This window comes from Formica exsecta, unplaced genomic scaffold (assembly GCF_003651465.1).
Source record: "Formica exsecta isolate Colony F162 unplaced genomic scaffold, ASM365146v1 scaffold233, whole genome shotgun sequence".
Taxonomy (NCBI): Eukaryota; Metazoa; Arthropoda; class Insecta; order Hymenoptera; family Formicidae; genus Formica; species Formica exsecta.
The window spans coordinates 1,137,257-1,148,766 of record NW_021849616.1 but is presented as its reverse complement, the minus strand read 5'-3'; the positions used below and the strand labels follow the sequence as shown (position 1 = coordinate 1,148,766).

At 37.5% G+C, this 11,510-nt stretch overlaps 1 protein-coding gene across 1 annotated transcript in view; it reads left to right on the top strand.

Annotated features, from left to right (window-relative positions):
* Positions 1 to 11,510, top strand: part of LOC115235742 (fez family zinc finger protein erm-like) — a 29,173-nt gene that overhangs the window by 1,129 nt on the left and 16,534 nt on the right. The gene's annotated exons all lie outside the window — the stretch shown is intronic.

Here is an 11,510-nt window from a genome sequence, read left to right as displayed (position 1 = left end):
AATAATATAACATTTAGTATATAAAAAATAATCGTCTTCCTTTTTCAATCTGTCATTGAATCGATCATTTATTAGATCAATTCTTATATTCTATTTGGCAAATAAAAATAAAAATTTCCATAGAAATATTAATATAAAACCAAAAATATATTATTGCTATTATTACTGTTGTTATCATAAAGACGTGTTGATAAGAAAGCATAATATTGATGTATATATATTTTCGTATAACGAATATCTTTAACAATAAAATAATAGCTTGTCTGTGATAGAGAGCGTAACGTATTCGCGTACGCATATTCAAAGTCTAGAACATGAAAGTTCATTAATCGAAGGGTAGATTATGAGATCAAAGGTTCGGTAATTAGCCAGAATTCATGGACGGATAAAACGAAGATACGTACCGCTTTTCTGCATCCAAAGAGTACTAAATGGATTAAAACGCCCGTCGCGTCTCGCGTTGCCTTCTATCCTCTTGTGCTGAAAACGAGATATTGCGAGTAATCATGGAATGTGTTCAAATAAGACGTAGAAAAATAAATAATAAACGCATTAGTTGTTGGTTAAATTATTTTTTGATAAAAAGGAACAGATTGTTTATTCTTCAATTTTAATTATTGCTTTAAATTTAGCAAGAAATGTTAAGATCTCGCGACACAGGGGAAGAAGAAAACGTAAATCTTTACAAAATAAATTATCGCAGATATATAATACAGAAATCATTAGCCTACTCATTATTTATCTGCATTAGTGCAACTTTTATAAATTTACAGTATTTACATTATATTTTTCGTGTAATAGAGTTTTAATACAGTTCATCGCGCTTTGCCACCTTATTTTTTATCGCCCATAGTGGCTAATCATCAAATTCGAATTTATCTCGCGACGAGCATCTTTCACATCTAGAAGAAGCTATCGGTGCAAACGACGTGATTAACCGACGACCGCATCGTCCATCTGCGCGCTGGACAAACACAACAATCTACCTCTCTCCATCTTCTCCTCTTGTAACTACTCAGATATATACCTACGCGATGTATCGCGGCGTATTATAGCGATAAAAACATTTAGCATTCGAGAGCGCCTCGACAATCGTCACGAAGGGGAGCGTAACAATTCGTGTATCCAAAACAGCGTACACGGTGCAAACAAACGCACGCCGAAGCAGTAACGGCGCGGTGAGTGCCACTGGAAATTAACGAACAATTAGTTCGCCCCGTTCATGTTTTATAAATACGCGTGTTCTCTCTTTCTCTCTCTTTTGTATCACCGACGGCTATTATTTTCGAGGATTCGTTTGCCTGCTCGCGCCTATACTTACGTGCTACCTTACCTAAGTACCCTACGTTCGAGCGTGTGTCCGAAGTATCCGAGTATTCGAGCGAGTACTTAGGGCTTTCGAGCACCGCACGGCCAGGAGAAGGGGTCTTGTAGTGTTTCGTTGCCCTTAAAAGCGCGGGGTGAGAGAGACGCGGCGGGCGATGGTAGGCAAGGCAGCTTTTCGCGTTGCAGCCTCTTCAAATCTCGTGCAAACACTCGGTGCGGAGCTGTACGTTCGCCTCGGTACGGCGATTAATATCCCAATAAGGTCTCGTTCACCAAGCTCACTCGACCGCGCGCGGCTTCGTTGTTTATTCATTGTATCGTCGGAATACTCCCTCCCGCGGGATAAGCCGTCTCGATGGCTGCCGTGCCATCGCGTCCTGATTTCGTAGGTTCCTTGGATCGAGAATTAGAAATTGGAGGTTGCATAACGCCAAAAGACGATACAATACGACACGTAATATGAATAAATATTGAAAAATGAAAGACATTGTGATATGTCATGAATGATGAAGAAGTAGTCGACGGTCTCTATCAAAACCTTGAAGATGTAGAGAATTTTGAAATTTGTGAAATTTTCAAGCCGTGAAACCTTGAAATCTTTGAAACATGGAATGTTTAAAAGTTTTAATTTAAAGTCTCATTGAAATTAATATTTTTTCTATTATTGTCGATGGACAATTAATTTTGAATCGCATTTAAAAAAGCATAATTATCTCTCTTCTTTTATCATTTACATAAGCACTCATAGTTTTGATTAAAAGAAAGGTGTCAAGTCTCTTATTTTAAATGTAGTAGAAATGTGTCAAATAAGTTTCATTAAATGGTTGTTACAATCGCTATCGCGTTTCGATATCGCGCAATTTCGACGATGGAATCTTTGGATGGAATCTTCGTTCGCGTATTGCGGATACATGTCAAATTTGTCATTTAATATTACGAGAGCAGCTGACGAATCTACAGCGGCTGAATGGCAAACCTTTAAGAGTGCGTGATTAGCATATTTATCGAGCGTCCTGCATCATTTCGTTCGCCGGTGTTAAAACGGGGCGACATGTCGTGGCGTTAATTGCCGACGCTGAGATACGACCGGTTTGACCGAAAAAACTTGATATCATTTTACTGTTCAATCCGCCCAATTATGCTCGACTGTGTTGGTATCCATCTTTATTTTATGCGAGTTTTATTGCGAACTAAGTGGAGTAACATTTTACGCTCGGAGAAGATCGCTTAATTAGTCGAGCCGAGTATTCGCCGTCGGATGTTACCGCGAGATGGACAGCAATTTCTTAGAAACTGAACGATATATAAAATGAAGTAACTTTTGCAAAGGATGAGAATTCGTTTGTTACAATTGCAAAAAAAAAAAAAAAATATATGTATATATTCCAAGAGATTTTTAAAATTTTGAGGGATTATTATTGTTATGTACAGCGGGACCTTTACAATGCGATAATAGTAGAAGAATAATAAGATGCCGAAATTAAACCATAGATTATAGGGATATCATTACTTGAGCGCTGTAAGTAAAATTTTATTTAATCCCCCCACGCAACTGACATACGTTGGAAGAGAGCGCGAGAACGTCCTCGAATTCAATGGAACCGCCGCGACTTCCTTTCTCGCTTTATTTTCCCTGTCGTGGAGTCTCGGGCATTATTACGCTACTTGATTTCGCATCGAGCCAGCTGTCTCCGATTATTCGCTATAGAAATTTCGGGGATTCCGGTTCAAAGGGAGACCCCGGTATCCTCCGCTAATATTTGAGGAGAGGCCCCGCGCAGTCTTGGGTCTTACCGGACGTCGCGGACGGGCTTTCTCATTGTACAATTATCCTCAGGCCTTTTTCTCGACGAATAGACACAACTTTTCGGTTATGTAAGTGCAATGGGTATGAGCGTCATGTAACCGTCACACGCAGTCAATGAAAAATTTTTATCACGTGCTTAAAAATAGATATGTATATCGTTTATTATGAAACTGATTGCAACGTACTGTAAAAAATATTAAAATAATATATTAACTATACGCGTGTACGGATAAAATAATTTCTAAGCATACAATGCTCTTAAAAATTTTGAAATAATGATAAATAAAGGCTGGTATTTATTCAGAGAGAGAAAGAGACTGAGAGAAGAGTTTAGAATTAAAAAAGAGTTTATATATTACATAGAATTAGGATATATTGTAAATTTCCGATAAAACCTCTTATAATTAAGAAAATTAAGAACTGTGCGTCAAATAAACATCTGTTTTTTGTTTTCTTAAGAAGCACTTTAAGACCTTTCAATTATATTTGGCAACAAATATCATGTTGCATTAATATATCATTGTTTCCGATCTTGTGAAATTGTCAAACTAACGCGCTTCTTTGATTAAAAATATCGCCGATTTAAGGAACTCGTCCTTCGATAGCGGCGGTGCCATCCCTCGCGAAATGCCTTTTCATCGAGTGATCCCATGAGAAACGATGCGAAACGATGAAGCTCGGGGGAGATCACGCGAACCGGAAGAGTAACCAAAGTATAAACCAAAGTATTCTGAGTATTCGCTGACATTGGAGGGACGGAAATCGTTGCCCACGGAATTCGACACGCGCGATTTAAGTTTTCTGTAACTTCTTACACCTTTCCACCATACATTCCATTTTTTTCGCTAATACTTTGTCTCGCACCAAGAAGCGATAATTAGCTTAGATAACGTTCTCGGTGCTTCTCGGATCTTTCTCTCAATTGTGTTACGTATTTTTAAATTATTTTAAATCGGTTAAAGCGCAAATATTTGCCTTTAGATGCCTTGCAACGATGTAGGGGGTGAGGCGATGTAATATTTTGAAGTTTAATTCTGTTTTAATTCTGCATTAATATTTTTAAGAGAAGTATTCCCACCAGTGGTAATAATATTGAAATTTTTCTATATTTACACTAAAATTTTTAAATTTATGAATTACCTCGTATAAGTAATACCTCGTATATGTAATACATCTTATTATAAATATAATGCATCTTATCATTCTTTTCTTAATTTCTCGTATTTTCTTAATATTTTTGTTCTTTTGTAAATTTCTTATTTGATATTCTAGTATATATAATATTCAATATTACCGCGATAGAAAGAAGAAGCATGTTTATTTCATGCATTTTTAAACGCCTGCACAATAGAAGAAATTTGAGATTGGTAGGCGCAATACTATAAATACAGTATATGTGTGAAACATGAAAAACGTGAAACTTGAAGTTCGTGTTGTTTCAAGCTATCCGTGACTTAGAGACCACCACCCCATTACTACCCCGCTCTCGCCTTTCCTCTCACACCCCGCGTGAAGCTCGTCGTCTCGGGCCAAGGATCAGTGAGATGGTTAGCCAGATAGCACTTTGCAGGGCTACAAACGCTCGCTCGCGGCCGGCGGGTGGCTGTCGGTTATACAGCGGCCTCATGTGTAGGTGGGACACACGTACAAGCGTGTGCCTGTGGGACGTCGTGTGTGCGTGACACGCGGTGTCGAGGATGGGGCCGAAGGTGGTTGGTATCTTGTTGGAGGGCGAGAAATACGAGCTGGCAGCCGAGGCTCCTCCAACAGCTTGCGTGCACGCGCGATCGAATCGAGAGGAAGCAAGTGTGAGACGAAGAGGCGAAAAACGGGCGTGAACGTGTGGGACAAGGTAAACGCGTACGGGGTCGTTTCGCCTGTTCGCAACCCCCTTTTCGTTGTGCTCTTTAAAAAATTAGCTTCTTCTCCGCGCCGGAACGTTCCCGCCAACGCTGCGTTATCGTGCAGTTCAGGATTAGCTGTAGGAAACAAGCGAGAGGATAGTCTCCTTGGGATCAACATGCAGTTAATGATAATTTGCGTTTTAATTATAAATTATTTATACGATGTGTCAAAAATGTCCTTTACCTTTCTTAAATCACGCAAATTAAACCAAAAAGAATAGCGATATTATATAGAATATATGTATAATATTGAGGTAACGCTGAATAATTTGGATAATAAAGGTAAAATAATTTTAGCAAATTTAATTTCAAAATTATAATTATAAATAAAAAATTATAAATTATAAATAAATAACATATGCTCAGAAAGAGATATACATGTGAGAGAAGAATTTTAGATAAACTTATTTTTGGTAGAAATTTGATATTTTACTTTATTCTATTACCTATACAAGTCTTCAAAGTTTATTTTGCAATTTTTTTTTATTTCCGATAATAACAAATATAATTAGGGAAAATTATGCCTAGAGTTTTATTGAATTATATATATATACATATTTGTATTATAATATTTTCATTTACTAGATCTGGAACACTCTTTAGAAAAGCTGTTCTAACACGGTACAATGCGGGGTTGCGTAGAGGAGAGGAAGTGGTACATTAATTCCGAGTTACCCTTCGAATATCCTTCCACCCCCGTACGTGTGCGCAACACTAAGACTACTCGAGAGCGGCAGTTAGCCCGCGGTGTTCAGGACGGCTGGTAATTTGTACGGAGATATACGATAGACAATAACACCGGTAAGGGGCAGCAGTGCACCGACTAATTTGTTTATCATAAGTTTATCTTGATTTATCGTCGCACCCACACCTGTGCCGTTTCGTAATGCCAATCGCGAGGTTTATCCGTCTCTCTCTCTCTCTCTCTCTCTCAACATCGAGTTGCGGTGAATAAATTTTCTCCCGCTCTTCTCTTACTTTTTAAAAACTTGCTATACGCCATAATCGCAAGGTATGCAAGGTATTTGTGTGATTCCCATAAATATTTTTATTCAATTTTCAAAGAAAAATACATGTATTAAAATATAATCGTGGTATAACTATGTTGCGGATTGTTCGACCAATCAAATTTCGTACAATATCTGGATAATTGATAATTCGTACAATATGTATTTCGATGGAATGTTGAAAAATTCATTGTGAAGTGGATTTAACCCGGTTCATATTAAAGGCTTGTATTCATATTATATAGGAAAACCGCCCGCATATTCGGCAAGAATCACTCTGGTTATGCCCTCTCTGATATATTTGTGTATATCTATATAAAATTAATTAAACGGTCGATTTTATTGATCAATAAAGAGCGTGAATATACATTGTGTATCTGATGCGCGACAAATGTGATTCTACCGAAATATGTGCAAATGAATCCGTCGCAAACTATATAATTTGTAACTGAAGAAATCATTGTAAAGAATGAAAGAGAAATTCACGATAAGATTGCAAGAATATTAATTGGAATTATTTTTTTATAGTTTGCGATTTAAATATACTATATAAAAGTACATTATTAATTATCAGTTTTTTATTAATAAAGTCTGATTATAAAATAAAATAAATAATAAGTAAATGCAAGGGCCAGAAAAAAATGAAACTCAGTCGTTTGTACGCGCATATTAACGGAGCGAGAATGGTGAAGGTGTACCGGAGGAGTGTCCAGTCACGCTATGGAAATTATGACGTATTACACGATTGCCTTTTCAACGTTGCACGCAGCCTGCTCATGCCGTGACTAATAAGTAGACACATAACGCAATTTAACGCGCATTAAGACAGTCTAGGACACGATACTGAAAAGAATTTGAACGATGTGATTCGGAAATAGCCATTCACTCGAAACATGACGTGAATTATCTTACCTAGTGGTTTGTTCTTGAACTGAATTCAAATGAAATTTTGATCGTAAAATTAGATAAATTATGGAATTACTTTTCGCATGGAATTTCGTGTACAGTTCTTTTCAATCCGTAGATTATTTACCTCTATGTTATAAATTGAACGTCATTAATAATGATAGATTTCATATGATTTCAGAGAAAACAAACTATGATATTTAAAGAAAGTTCTATAGTTTTATATATAAAACATGGAGGGGAATAAAAATCGATTTTTCCAAACGGTTTTGGAAAAATATTGGGTCAATCAGAAAGTGCAGTTTGATTTTTAATAGCAATTTTGAAAATCGAACTAAACTCTTACTAACCCAATATATTCACATATTTCTTTTATATTTCATAAAATTATAAATTTTGTGTGCTTATAAATCTTTTAAAAAATTTAATATTTCTTTTGTAATTATATATTATTCCTCGCTTACATAATCGAAAGTAATGAATTTTACAAACTCTTTTCTTAACAACTCGTTTCTTTTTATCGCTCATTATTTAATTTCTTTATGAGAGTAATATTTCAAGGATATCAACAAAGTCGCATCTTTTCACTGCATCGTATGTAAAAAATTGCACTCGCGCAAATTAAATGCTTGCTCATAATTAAACGATAGGTCGCGATGGTAGTGTGTAATAAATAATTATAGATATATGTATATACACGTGATATATACGTGTAATAACTCCGTCCTCGTTAGGCGTGCTCATTACGCATTTAGATAGGATCGTAATGCGACAGGGAGATGAAAATATAATTATCCGCTGGGGTTTCATATTGCGGGGGATCGATCGCACATGCGAGATACGCGGCGAGTAACGTCAGGTCATCTTCTTATGGACTCGCACTTGTGAAAAATTAAAGTGGCAAATTGGTGACACGTTTCGCACGAGCGTGCATACACCGCGTATATATGCATCGTCGAGCATTCGTGTACGAGCCCTCGGTTAGTATGCGTTAATTCGAAGCGGTCAGTTAATTAAAGTAATCGAGATAGTACGGGGCACTCGGTAATTAGTAGTTGCGGCTAACGTGATAATGCGATCTCAGATCGGCTTGCGATCACCCCTCCACCATGGCGAGACTTTACACGATATTTCGAGTAGAAAGATAGTAAACGAGGAAATTCAAGCAAAGTCGCATCTTAATTCCCGCGTGAGATTTTCGTGAAAGGTCAAAGCAGTTTTCTTAAATTCATCACTTATTAATAGCATTTAACTCGCAGTACAGAAAGAGATATATTAATCCGCTGATTAAAAAAAATATTGTCTGAAAGTCCATTCGGGAAATATTCCATGGCATATTTGATTTTGCAGATCTTAAAGATTGAATTTCTTTCCCATTTTTGCGTTAATGATATACGTTTGTTTATATTAATAAGGTATATCCCATGCCGAGCAATTATGCCAAGTTATTATTTTAATTAGTATATATTTTTAATGAGTATACAATATGAATTTTTATATTCTTCGACGGTAGTTTTATTTTTCAAGTATTTTTATTTATTTGTACAATTAAACATTGCTATTCAATAAATAAAACTTTCAAGTAGATTATTCGAAAAGTAACATTTCGATTTTGACACAATCTGCTCTCATCAAGATGTCATAAATCATTTATTATCTTATTATCAAAAGCGCAGAGCTCATTGTCACCATGTAGCTGACGGTAATGGCTTGGCTAGCTACTGATAATCTATTCGATAAGTGGCGCGAGCAAGATGCGTGGACGAAGATTAACATACATTATCATAAAATATACATTTCCCTATCCTGGAATAATTTGTACACCTTATTGTTGCTAATACGCGATTACTTTCCGGCGGGTAATGCGTTCTAAGTTCGCGGGAGTGGGGTTTGTGCGAGCATACCGTAGAATGAAACCGAGGTGCACGGACACACCGGAAGTTCATGCTTATTCACTGAGCACCGAAAGGGCGACCGGGTATAATTTACGTATAAATTAAGCGGAATGAATCAACGGCAGGCGATTAATCGCAATGGCTCACCCGCGATAATAACAATGCCCGTTCGCTTGTTTATGAGCGCTAAACGAATACATTATGTTTTTCATTATCCGGCCACGTGGACACAATATCTAGTATTTTCACCTTTTTTCGTGATGCCTGGTCTCCCCTGGTACAAATACATCTTCTCCGCCTTCATATGCTTTGGTGTGTGCAACCGTGATAATTATAGTTTAACATACTGCGAATACAATTTTGTAAAGAAATTGAGAAGCAAGAGAACATGTTAAAGAGAATGTATAATTGGATTACGCAGATTTTCTCAAGCAGTAATTCTAACGATCTTGATAAAACTGTTGAATTATGGCGTATAATTATCGTTATTTTTTTATACGTATGCACAAGAAAATAGAGATGCTTGAAATGGACAAATGAGAAAAAGAAATACTCGTCAAGTTTTCTCTCTTAAAATAAAGCAACATCAAATACAAGTAGTACAAAACTTTTTCATTTAATATTTTAATTGATATTCTTATTTTGCCAATTAAGAGAATTTATTTTAATTGTACGAGAGAGAGAAATTATTTAGTAATTTTGAAAATGTTATTATCTTAAACGAATTATCTATAGAGAAAATTGTCAAACTTGTCATTACAAAATTTACCATGTAATATCAAAAAGCTATTAATCAGCCTTTAATTCATCCATAAAATCCTATAAAAAAATTTCAAGTTGTGGATGTAATATGTAATATAGTTCACGTGCCACGTGAAGACGATATTGATGGAAACCGTGAGAAGTGGTACCGTTTATGAAAACGCGATTCCCATATTTTAGCGTTGGTTGAAGTAGCGTGTACCACGAAGGGGGAAGAGAATGGAGCGATGCGAGGGTAGGCGGATTGCACGAAGTAAACAGGCCGTGAAATTACCTTTTAAATATTAGATTATGATTAAATGTGTACCTACCTTCGAGGCACTAAATGTTCAGCATTACCCTACGTGCAGTTCATAAAGCCGATGGGGGTGGTTTATGGCGGATGAGACTCGAACCACCCTTCTCCGGGCTATATCGAGATATCAATCAGCTCTTAGCATCAGATAAGATTGGCTGCTCAGGAAGTGAGTGCTTTTTAAAACTGGATGAGGTTTCTCGTGTCAGTCAGCGCGATTTTTACGTACAAATGGCAAGATAAGTGTTGCGTATCTAAAAATAATAAAGAATTTTATTCCTTCTTTCTCTCTTCAAATCCAGAAATTAAGAAATTCTCAAATTTAGAAAAAGTTGTGTGCATACTATAGAAATAATTTTTAGAATTTTTAGAAAAATGCATATTCCTTTCTCTTTTCGTTCAATACAAAAAGTATTATATTTTCATATCGTTCAAGTATAAAATTATCATGTACCGTTTGAAATATTATGTTAAATAAAATAATGAAAAATGTATTACGATAAATACAAGCGTAATTTTTAAATAGAAGGAATGCAAGCAACTTTATTAATTTATTTGCTCTTATCGCGATATTTCCTGCCCTATCCGCGATAGTTATCACTTATTCGCGCATCATTCCGGCAGCTGTCATGACGCGTTAAGAATTCGTCCTGCGTTCAACTTTAAGCTCGTTAAATTACCCATAAACATCCGTGTAACTGCAGCAACAGTGACGTTCGCGCGTTCGTCGGTCGATAATCTTTCTCGCCGGCTATACGGCGACGGCTTTCGACATACCGTATACGCTTAAATTGCGACAACAATGTTCGGCTTTGTGTTGGCACCTAATTGGGTATCGTCAACGCGCACCGGGTCATAAACGCTCGTAGTGACACCTTCGGCAATAAATTTTCCCTCTACTCCCCCGTTAAAGAAGTTAAAGGCCCGACCAACACGTGGATGCGACGGGCCCAGGCCGTAAAGGCCGGCCGCGTGATGATGGCAGGTGTTTATATCCGGTCTCTCGTGACCGGTGCGGTGGCCGCCGTTCCGTTTCGTTCCGCGTCCGTCCGTCCGTCCGTCCGTCCGCGTACGCATACGATATGCATATATATGCATAAAAAGAACGCGTAATGATCAGCGCGGGCATTGTACGCCCTACGCCCCCGCTGCAATTCGCATTTCGTCGAAAACTCTCCGGCGGCGTAAGCATATGCATTGCTCACTTAACAAGATTGATATAACGAGATATACGCGCGGGGATCGCGCGCGAATTCTCGTGTGCGTGTACGCGAGTGCGTGCGAGCGTCCGGCCCGGCCGGTGCGTGTGCATCCGCAATTACGCGCGACGGAGAATACGTAACAGATAATTAATGCAAACGAGGGGTCGTCCGGAAAATTTTGGACCGGCAGGACCTGTCGGAAAGGTGCGAAGCGGAATGTTATGGCATAGAAAAATATTTATGATACGTCGATACGTTTTCGTGTGGGCCGCAGAACGTAAATTAAATTATACACGCGTCCTAAGATAATTTAGAGATTAGTTTAAGTTATTAGAATCTATAAAGAGTTTGTTTACGAGACAGTCGGGGGGGGGCGGGGGCTCAGGAGGGAAATAAGCCCGGGATT